The following is a 12,048-nucleotide window of genomic DNA, read 5'->3' as shown; positions in this document are numbered from 1 at the left end:
GGATGCAATGAGAACTTGGTTCAATATCTAGTTGTCAGTGGCAGTCCTTTTTTTTTTTTTTTTTTTTTTTTTGCAGGGCAATTGGGGTTAAGTGACTTGCCCAGGGTCACACAGCTAGTAAGTGTCAAGTGTCTGAAGCCAGATTTGAACCCAGGTACTCCTGAATCCAGAGCCGGTGCTTTACCACTGCGCCATCTAGCTGCCCCTAGTGGCAGTCCTTTTACATTTACTTTTAGATATTTTATTAATGACTTTGTACACCTAATAGTTACTTCCAAATTTGTCTCACCCCCAATGAATTCTCTGTAATATTGAAAAAATACACTAAGAATTAAGAAATTTAAGAAAATTAAGTTAAGAAAAGCCAACATAAAGTGAGCATGCCTGGTACTGTATACAACACTATATTTCCATAGTGTCCTGCCTCTCAACCAAGAGCAGGGACATTGTCTATTCTCTGGGGGCAAGTTTGGTCACTGTGTTTAATCTGAGTTTGATGTCTATGTTCTTTTTATGCATCCCCCATACTTGCAAATATAATATCTCCATATCTTCAACTTTTAAGATCCTCATTTTCCTTTAAAGCTCAGCTCACAAGTACTGGTTTCTTTGTTTTTGTTTTTGTTTTTTACTGGTTTCTTTGTAAAATGTTTCTCCATGTCTCCAGGTGCTACCAAAGTTACCTTGCACAGTTATCCCTTCTACATCATGGGGGTTCGCGATGTGGCACCCCACCATCTGGAAAATCCACATAAATTTTTTATCTCTCCTTTTGTACTAGAAAAGTCTGAATTGTTATGGTATTAAGAGATAAAATATGTTGATATTACACCATACTATACATATATTTTATGCATTTCTGAGTTGTTAACCTTTTTCTGTGTCATCTGCTGGCCTTCACACATTGTCTGCAGCTTCTGCAAAACTCACCCCAAATTCCCATTTAATTTCTTATGTCAACCTGTGATATAGTGAAACAGCTATGGGGAAGTCACAATGTGGAAGGGATAACTGTATTTATTTCATACATATTTCATACATACTTACCCGTGTATGTGTTGTTTTCATTAACAGAATGTAAACTCTCTGAGGGCTAACATTACTGTCATTTGTTCCAAGCACAATGCTTAGCATATAGTAGGTACTTAATAAGTGCTTATTGATTGATTGATTAGTAAAAGCAGCAATTTCATTTTTTCTCACTGATATTGACTATAGGGAAGGTTGTGAGTTTTCTCCTGCCAAGAATGCTTGCTATCAGTGACAGTTTGCATGGTGGAAGCTTTATTTTCAGTCATATTCTAGATCCTATCAGGACCTCGATTCTGTGCAACTTTGCTTCACCTACAATCTGCTCTGACTCACCCAACTTAGAGGTCAGTCTCCCTTTTTCTGTATCTGTGATTTTCCCTGGTTTAAGGTACACATTAAAAAATTATTTCCTTAGTAATTTATATTAGTAATTAAAATATTATATCAATATCCATATTTATCAGCTGATGCTTTGCTCATTGGTTGAGCTACAGGAGGAAAATGTCTTTCTCTTCTCTAATCCTAAAGTGGCCAAAACTTTATTTCTATCTTCTTACAATTTTTCTGACCCTTGGATTGCCAAACTCAATAAAACTTGTGTTTTTTCCCCCCAAAAGTGAGTGTTGGCACAAAGATATCTGGGAAGGTGTAATGTCCCAACACTTCTCTTCTTCCCCTCTTGTTTTTCTTCATTCATGAAGCAATGGGATAGCAACATGTCTATTGGGATTTATATCCAGAGCAAGCCCATAATCTGATTCCTACTTTGTACTCTGTCCATATATAGCCTGTTTTCAGAGAAAAACATGGCACTTCAGACATGATCTTCGTGACCCATTATCTTTGGGAACATTTCAGCCCCTTCATCTTTGGGAGCATTTGGAGCACACCTATTATCTTTATTGATATAGCCAACAGATGTGCTCTCTGGAAAATTCTTCATTAGTCTGACCCTCCAGAAAAGGACATCAACCGTCTGAGATAACTACAAGTTGTCATGGCAGGTCAATATTGATTACATTGTGTCCTATGTGTTTTGCCTTCATCAGTGGTGTTAAATAAGGTTGTGCACTGGGTCCAGATCTATTGAGCTGTAGGGAGCAAGATGACATAAAACCTACTCCTTCTCTGTAGAGCTCCTGAGACTACCTTAGGCCTCCATTATGCTTAAGAATATCTATGGAGGAGCCTCTCTGTTGGCAGTGACTGAGCCCTAGAGACACTGAGCAAAGAGGACAGGTAGCTGATGCCTGATGACTTTTTCAAATCAGCACAGTGCTCTGGGGTGACCAACATGATGAATGAGGCAACCACATTTTGTCTTTCATTCAGGAAAACTTGACTCACTGTGGAAAATCTTCACTAATGCGGCTGGACTAAAATGAAAAAAAAAAAAAAAAACCAAACCCAAACCAACAACCATGGAATTAAATAATTTTCTTTCAGGAAAGGAAGGAAACAAGCATTTATAAAGCACCGACTATGTTCCAGGCACTGTGCAAAATGCTTTACAAATATGATTGCATTTGATCCTCAAAATAATCCTAAGAGGTAGGGGCTATTATTATCTCAATTTTGCATTGAGAAAACTGAGCCAGATAGAATTTAAGTGACTTGCTCAAGGTCACAGAGTTTGTAAGTGTTTATGGCTGGATTTGAAGTCAAATCTTTAGGACCCCAGGCCCAGCTTTCTATGTACCTACTGTAGTACTAGTTGCCTCTAAGAGAAGAGGATTAAATGCTGAAATAGGAAATTTGGTACATCCTTTCTTTTTTTTTTTTCCGGTGAGGCAATTGGGGTTAAGTGACTTGCCCAGGGTCACACAGCTAGTAAGTGTTAAGTGTCTGAGGTTGGATTTGAACTCAGGTACTCCTGAATCCAGGGCCGGTGCTTTATCCACTGCGCCACCTAGCAGCCCTGGTACATCCTTTCATAGATTCATGGCTAATATTTTCCCCTCTTACTGCTTTGTGTTTCAGGATAACACCATGGGGTGGGAGGAGGGAGGAAAAAAGGAAATTAACATGATAACTTTATTATATATTTAAAAGGAATAGCAAATTGTACACAATAGATTTGCAGTTTCATGTATAATCATCTTTTTAAAAAATTATACTATGTTATGTAAATGCTTATTTTATTCCACAAATTAAAAAAAAATTAAAAAAGAATTCAAGGGGTAGAAAAAGTAAAGGAAGGTGCTAGGGTTTAAGCACTGGACTTTATTCTGTTCAATTCAATTCACTAAATGTATTAAGCATGTACTAAATGCCAAGGTACTTTGCCAAGTGCTAGAGATAGAAAGACAAAAATAAAAATGTCCCTGTCCTCGAAGAACTTATATTTTACTCAGCTATATAACCTGCATACACATAAGTAAATATTAAGATAATTGAACAACAAATGAGCATTAAGTATTGTGGAAGTAGGTATCAGGAAAAGTTTTGTATAGGACATTAATGTTGAACTGAACCCTGAAGGAAGCTGAGTATTTTTTTTTTTCTGTTTAGAATTTTATTTTCCAAATTACATGTAAAAACAAATTTTGACGTTATTTAAAAAAAAAACAACTTTGTGTTCCAACTCCTCTTCCTCTCTCCCTTTCCACCCCCACCCCCAAGAACTCAAACAGTTCAATATAAGTTATACATGAGTAGTCATGGAAAACATCTCCACATTGGAAGCTGTGTATTCTAAGAGAATAGGGTAAGGAAGGAATACATTTTAAGCATGGAGGGCAGCTTGGGCAAAGGCATTGAGATGGGAGAAGAAATATTGAGATGGGGCCACCCAGTAGCCAACTTTCATTGGATTATACTTTGCAGGAAGGGAAGTAACATGAGATAAGTCGGGAAAGGTACATTGCGGCCAGACTGTAGAAGATCTTAATTGTCAGGCTAAGGAGTATGTGTTTTATCCCAAAGGCAATGGGGATCCAGTGAAGATTTTTGAGCAGGTGAGTGATGTGGTCAGAAGATTGTTTTGGAAACTGTATGGAGGTTGGATTGGAAAAAAAAGCAAACCTGAAAGACTGAATACCAATTAGAAAGTTTTTATAATACTGTGGGTGAGAAGTGATGAGGACCTGAGCTAGGTGGTGATGACATGGGTACAGAGAAAGGGTCAAATGGACAGGATTTGTCAGTTAACTGTATATGGGGTGGGGTGAAAGAGAAGGAAGACTCAAAGATGATTTTTTTGCAGGCCAATGAAGGTTAAGTGACTTGCCCAGGGTCACACAGCTAGTAAGTGTTAAGTGTCTGAGGTCAGATTTAAACTCAGGTCCTTCTGAATCCAGGGCTGGTGCCTTATCCACTATGCCACCTAGCTGCCCCTTGAAAGATGATTTTAAAGCCATAGATCTGGATGACTGGAAGAATAATGATCCCCTCAATAGTAACAGGGATATTTGGAGAAGGAGTGTAGGGGAAAAGATGTGTTCCATTGAGAACATATGAGTTAGAAATGTTGACAGGACATCAAGATTATTTTACAAATCCCACTGTATTCAACTGTCTGTTTTGGTATTAAAGAATTGCTTGGGGGGGGGGAGTTAGGTGGCACAGTGGTTAGAGCACCAGCCCTGGATTCAGGAAGACCTGAGTTCAAATCCGGCCTCAGACACTTAACACTTAGTAGCTGTGTGACTCTGGGCAAGTCACTTAACCCCAATTGCCCAATTTCTTGCATATACAGGTGAGAGTGAGCATGGGTGCAGGATTGCCAAAGAAAATAAAGAACAGATCTGAGGTGACGAGGTAGGTACTATTCATCAAAAAAGGGTTTTTATAAATTATGACTACACATGTTTAACTATTCTAGGAGTATTTATGGTAGAAATACTTGGTCACATTGGTGTTGGAGAAAGGACTAATCCTTCAATTATGAGCTAATCATCTTATTTTATTCAGTGTAGATGTTATGTTTTCAGAAATGAATTGAAACAATAAATATGAGTGAATCAAATGATGGGTCCTTTTGAAAATGGTTCTTATTTTTTATAGCTTGAGAAGTTTTTATGTTATGTATGAAGATTCACCAAAATATTTTCATATGGTATGGATTAAAATACACTCTGATTTTATATAAAAATAGTTTTTACTTAAGCATACATGCGTGTGAATATGTATAAGAGACATGATAGGGAAAATTTCTTCTACTTTTATTACTTAACTTCATTTAGGTTCACTTTAATATTTCTTAGGTCCATTTTTTTGGGGGAGGGAGCTGGAATTGGGAGGGCAGTACTGTAAGATCTTTGATATAGGGAATTACTGGTATGGAAAATGCCTTCACGAATTGGAATCAGTAACTGGTCTGTGACTTAGATACTTGGAAAATTGCCTGGAGCACTAGGAAGTGAAATGATTTGTCCAGGGTCACATAGCTAGTTTGAATCAGAGGTAGGATTTGAATCCATTTCTTCCTGACTTCAACACTGAGCTATCTGCTTTGCCACATTGCTTCTCATTTTACATCCATATCATATAGAAATAAACTTATTGTCAAGGATAGATTAAATCCCTCTTCAAGAAAACATCTTGCAATTTCATGATTCTTATCATTCTCAGAGAGCTTGAAGTGACCTTTCCAGTGTCACATAGTTTGTTGCTATAAGAGATGAAACTAGAACTCAAGGCTTTTAACTTCTAGTCTTGTTCTATTTCTTCTCCATCAAATTGATATACTTTATGTCTCCAGGTGTACAATCGGAGTGGGGGGTACTCCTAGTTTCAGGCTGGTTGGCCTGACATTTTTGCCTTTTGTCATCTGTTAGTTAAATATAATATAATATATTAAACATAATATAATAAAAATATAATATTTCCCTTGCTTTAATCTGAACCCTGCCTTTGAGATCAGGTTTCCTTGACCTTCAATATGGAAGTTTTCCTTTTCCATTTAGAAGTTTTGCCTGGTAAAGAATATAGTCATCCATTTGTCTCAGGGTCTTGGTCCTGTTATAACTGAAATCTCATTCACCTTTGCACTTTGGAGATGGAATCACTGGGAGATGTTCTTTGTAAAATATCTAGAAGAGGAAAGCCTTCCATTTAACTGTCACCTTTTATAGAATAAAAATCTCTGCTTCCGTACCCATAGTGACAACTTTTAGTCTTCAGATTGATTCACTTAATGAATCAATTTCACCAAATATATGCTATAGATGGGCAACAGGTTTTGTAATTCTAGAAAGAAGCTCAGAATCTTGGAAAATTTTTACTCATATTTAAGAAGTGCTGTGTGTGTGTGTGTGTGTGTGTGTGTGTGTGTGTGTGTGAGAGAGAGAGAGAGAGAGAGAGAGAGAGAGAGAGAGAGAGAGAGAGAGAGAGAGAGAGAGATTTTTTTTCCCTTAAGAGGCAAAATGAAGCCATTCAAGATACCTGTAAGTATAGGGCCATCATCAGTCAGAATAGTAGCACTACAAATAAACAAATCAATGAAAACGTGTTGACTTCCCTTAAGAAGTCAAAGATATGACCTTTTAAGAAACCGCTTTGTGGGTTATTCTGGCAAAAGAAATAAGCTGGTGACTAAGTGAGAGGCATATTAAGAGTTTCCCACGTACTGTTTAACACACAATACAGTGATTCTTATTAATAGGGAGGAAAAAAAAGGAATGCAAATGGGAAAGGAGGATAAAGATTCTGGCAAGTTGAGCCCACCAGAAATTGAATTTTAATGGTAAGAATTCATTTATGTGCCTTAGTAATTTAAATACATTAGAAGTCTCTTTAAAAAAAAAAAGAGTAAAGGAAAAAATGCCCCAAATGGAATAAAAATTTGTAGCTTTCAAGGTTTGGTTAATCAGTTGCTGGCAAGAAAAACCTCCTGTTTTCTCAGTTTACACAGTTTATCTTCCCATGACTCATATATTTTCATTTGCCTTGTACACAAAAAGGTATTTTAAGCAACCATTTTGTCAGATGACTGCCCTCTTTCAAGGTTTCTGTTTTGTTATATGTGTGTTTGTGTGCATGTGTTTCTGTTTCTCCTTCTCTGTCTCTGTCTCTGTGCATGCACAATGCAAAATGTCCATTACTGCTTCAGTGGGTTTGGAGTGGTGGGGACCGGCAGAAAGTTACAGAAGAAAATGAAATGATTACATTATCAGTGCTCATGTTTATGGCATGTTCTAATGTCTATTCACTTTATTGGTTAAAGAAAAAAAGTTTCAAGTTAAATCAGGGGTTCTTAACTTTTTTCTGTGTCATACAATCCTCAGGCATTCTGGTAAAGCTTATGAACCCCGTATTAGAATAACATTTAAAAAAGCATATTATATTATTTAGAAATTATTATACATTTAAATGCATAAAATAAATATCTAAGCTTTTTAAGAAAACCAATTATATTGAAATGTAGTTATCATCTCTTTCCTTCCATTTATTTTTTGCCTACTTATCTCTTTCCATCCATCCATCTATCCATTTATCTATCTACCTAGTTATCCATTTATCTACATATATCTTTCTATCTATCCATTTATTTAACTATTTATTTACCTATCTACCCATCTATCTTTTCCTCCTTCCTTCCTTCCTTCCTTCCTTCCTTCCTTCCTTCCTTCCTTCCTTCCTTTCCTTTCCTTTCCTTTCCTTTCCTTTCCTTCCTTTCCTTTCCTTTCCTTTCCTTTCCTTTCATTTCTTTTCCTTTCATTACCTTTACTTTCCTTTGCTTTCCTTTCCTTAGCTTTTCGTTCATTCCTTTCCTTTCCTCCTTCCTTCCTTCCTTCCTTCCTATTTCCTTCCTTCCTTCCTTCCTTCCTTCCTTCCTTCCTTCCTTCCTTCCTTCCTTCCTTCCTTCCTTCCTTCCTTCCTTCCTTCCTTCCTTCCTTCCTTCCTTCCTTTCCTTCCTTTCCTTTCCTCCTTCCTTCCTTCCTTCCTTCCTTCCTTCCTTCCTTCCTTCCTTCCTTCCTTCCTTCCTTCCTTCCTTCCTTCCTTCCTTCCTTCCTTCCTTCCTTCCTTCCTTCCTTCCTTTCTTCCTTCTTCCTTCCTTCTTTCTTCCTTCCTTCCTTCCTTCCTTCCTTCCTTTCCTTTCCTTCCTTTCCTTTCCTCCTTCATTCCTTCCTATTTCCTTCCTTCCTTCCTTCCTTCCTTCCTTCCTTCCTTCCTTCCTTCCTTCCTTCCTTCCTTCCTTCCTTCCTTCCTTCCTTCCTTCCTTCCTTCCTTCCTTCCCTTCCTTCCTTCCTTCCTTCCTTCCTTCCTTCCTTCCTTCCTTCCTTCCTTCCTTCCTTCCTTCCTTCCTTCCTTTCCTTCCTTCCTTGTATCCATCTATTTATCTATCCATCTATCCATTGATCCTTCTATCTAAGTTCACATACTCCATGTTAAGAACTCCTGAGTTAAATAATTCTGATTTTTGTTCCCTGAACTAATGAAATCCCAGATCCAGATTGTATGAGTCAGTCACTCAATAAACATTTATTAAGTGCTTGCTCTGTGCCAGGTATTATGCTAAGCCCTGGGATACAAAGAAAGATAAAAGATAGTTCCAGCTCTCAAGGAATCTGTACCATCCCTATTGTTACTCTACCTTCACAGAAATCCTTCTGTGATGTATCATCATAGTGTGGAAGTGACCCTGGGTTCAGCTCAAAAGCCACCTTCTACATATTTTTCTGTTCCACTCCAGTTGTAAGAACCTTTCCCTGTAAGGTCACTTTTTACTTACTCTGTATATTGCTTCTATGTGACATGCACACACACACGTGTGAGAGACATATGTCACACAGAAGCAACATACAAAGTAAAAAGCACACAATGCACATATATGTATACACATATGTGCATGTATATACAACTTCTGGTACTATTGATACAAAATTTTGTGTCATAAATGGAAGGATAGTTTACAAACTCTCTTTGACCTGGCAAATAAAAGAATGGATTTCACTTTGCATCTAAAAGCAACAAGAAGGATTACTTAATGGGGCACTTAGTCATTTACAGCATTCATAATGAGCATGAGTAAAGAGAAACATGAAAACAGTGAAAGCTGATATTTTAACATCTGTTGCAAAGGATAAATTGTTAGAGAGATAACACACTGAACTCAACAGGAGCTTCCAACCTAACTCAAAAGATAACTCGATACTTAGTTGGTTTCAATGCTGCAACTATGTGGGGAAATTTTCTTTGAGAGTAAGAACTGAAAAAGGTCAAAAAGCTTTTGACCATTCAGAGGCCTCGCATAGAAGCTCTGAAGGATTATTTTTTCAAGAAGAAAGTCAGAGGGTATTGTTATTTATTTTTTAGCACCAAATATCATCACAAAAAATAAAACGGATAATAGTCTGAAACAGAAAATGACTTTTTGTAGTATAATCATCAACTACTTAGAGCAAAAATAAAAATCAGTATCAAATTAGAATAAAAACTGAAATATGACATTGCATTTGACTATGGTAGCTGGGATCTGATCTCTTTAAACAAGCTTTTAACTTCCCCCACCTCCCCAAATGGGAAATACTTAAAAACAAAGACATTAACTCTAATACCATTTGCTACAAGTGTTTCACCAATGTAAAAAATCACTATGATGAGGAATCAAGAAATCAGAAACCACTTCATCCAGCAAAGCCCTTCATCTTCTAGTCAAGCAGAGACATGGCATCTAAAACACCACCAGTTAGAAGTACAAACTCATTTGCAAAATATTATGGGGGAGTATGATGGAAGATTATAAATACTGTTGCTTCATAAAACATTAAAGGGGCAGCTAGGAGGCACAGTGGATAAAGCACCGGCCCTGGATTCAGGAGTACCCGAGTTCAAATTCAGCCTCAGATGCTTGACACTTATTAGCTGTGTGACCCTGGGCAAGTCACTTAACCCCCATTTCCCAGCAAAACAAACAAACAAAAAACCCAAAAAACCCAAAACAAAAAGCAGTTGGGGGGAAAAAGAACCTACCCTCAATAAATCAGCAAATCAACAAACATTTATTGAGCACCTACCGTGTAGAAGGCTCTTTGCTAGGTTCTGGGCATATGAGGACAACGATAAATCAATTCCTGCCTTCAAAGGCTTATTTTCAACTAGGGGAAACAATATATACATTTATAAGTTTATATAAAAATATCCAAAATAATCCCCAGCACTTAGCACAGTGCCTGGCACATAGTAGGCAGTTAATAAATGTGTATTGTATTGTGTTGTGTTTCTCCCCCTATAAGAATGTGAGATCCTTGAGAGTCATCACCGTCTTACTTTTCTAATTGTAACCCCAGTGTCTATCACAGTGCTTAATAAATTATTTTTTATTTAAAAAAGAAATATACAAAATAAACATAGGATTTTTATTTATAAAATATACAGAATAAATACAAAGGAAAAGTCACTAGTAACTGAAACCCAGTTAAGCCATATCATTCTGAGAATACTTATAGATATTACTGGAAGATGAGAAAAAAACCCAGATATTAAAAGAAACAGTCCTGTTGGTAATTTTGTAATATTTTATTCTCATCAACACTAATAAATGGACTCTACCAATTTAGTACCCAGTGACAAGTATAATGGTGTTTAAGAAGGTTGTCTATAAGTATTCCTAGACCTGACTATATTCAAACAAAAGAAATGTGTATTGGAGATAAAACAATTTTAGGGATACTTAGGCACTGGTTTTCAAGATACTTTAATGACTTTTTTTTTTTGGCAGGGGCAATGAGGATTAAGTGACTTTCTCAGGGTCACACAGCTAGTAAGTGTCAAGTGTCTGAGGCCTGATTTGAACTCAGGCCCTCCTGAATCGAGGGCTGGTGCTTTATCCACTGTACCACCTAGCTGCCCCCAACTAAAAACATTTTTAAAATGATGGTGAAGATAACAGATTGGATTTTAATCAAACAAGGCACAAATCTGAAAAGGTGGCCAAAAAGATGCCAACAGTCGCCAAACTATATGCCTGCATCTTTATCTGTGTAACACATTTAAAATAATGGTCTGTATATGAGTCAAAGGCATTTTTGATGAAAATATGAGAAGGGACTAAATATTTTTGTACAGTTTTCTATAGCAGACCATAGCTTCCTAATCACATGACTGACTAAAATGTAGAAAACATAAGCTCCTGCTCTACTATTTGTTGATTTAAAAAAATCTGGTTCAATACAACAAAATGTATCTTAAAGTCTCTCTTCAAAGCACGTGTCTACCATGCATATGTTAATCATATATGATTCTGTAGCAGATGTGACCATGGAAAAACTTTGTTTTGTAGTCTACTCTGAGTCAACATCAAGCAAGGCACAAAACAGGGAGACATATGCTCACTTAAGTCATTTGCAATTGTCATAGAGGACATCTTGCATGGAACCCAAACAGAAGGATTGCCTATTGATGGTAAGAAAGATTTCTTGTAGATGGTGAGCTTCTCCATATTTTCCAATTCGCAGATGCCAATATACTAATTACAGCAAGGCTCAGAAGTTTTCAAAACTACCTCAAACAAAAACCTTATCATGATCATGCTTCAGGGACCATCAGGGAATAAAAATAGAAAAGCAAAACAGTCTCTGCTTGTAGGAAACATACATTCTAATGGGAGGGACAACAAATACTGAAGGTTTCCGCTGCTCATCAGATGTAAAGATTGCATGGTCCTTAGGGTGCAGCAGCAAAGCACATGGTAATACTTCTTCTTTAATGACATTTCTACTGATTAGTTTCTGATTCGGAACCATTTGACAATGCCAAAGACTTTAGTGACATAATGGACAAAGGAATGTGCATGGTGAATGCAAGTAAGTGGCAACCCATTAACAATACTGACATGCAAAAATGTTCATGGAAAACCATGGAGAACCATGATATGTATGAAGATGGGTGGGGTCATACATGAGCTGAGGATTAGATGCAACAGGCAATCTGATGCTCTACCTTTCATGGAATAGAAAAAGGATTACACAACACCCTCTATAGCACTGTGGGGATTCCTTTAAGGAACACTGACAGAAAGATGAAGGCAATAGCCTCATGATATGGAAAACTATTGAGGGAATTGTAATCTGC

The 12,048-nt window shown here is 37.1% G+C and overlaps 1 protein-coding gene across 1 annotated transcript in view; it reads right to left on the bottom strand.

Annotated features, from left to right (window-relative positions):
* KCNQ5 (potassium voltage-gated channel subfamily Q member 5) overlaps positions 1–12,048 on the bottom strand; it is a 713,228-nt gene that overhangs the window by 113,484 nt on the left and 587,696 nt on the right.

Source organism: Dromiciops gliroides, chromosome 4 (assembly GCF_019393635.1).
Source record: "Dromiciops gliroides isolate mDroGli1 chromosome 4, mDroGli1.pri, whole genome shotgun sequence".
Lineage (NCBI taxonomy): Eukaryota > Metazoa > Chordata > Mammalia > Microbiotheria > Microbiotheriidae > Dromiciops > Dromiciops gliroides.
Note: the sequence above shows the minus strand (reverse complement) of the source record. Positions and strands in the feature narration are given on the sequence as shown.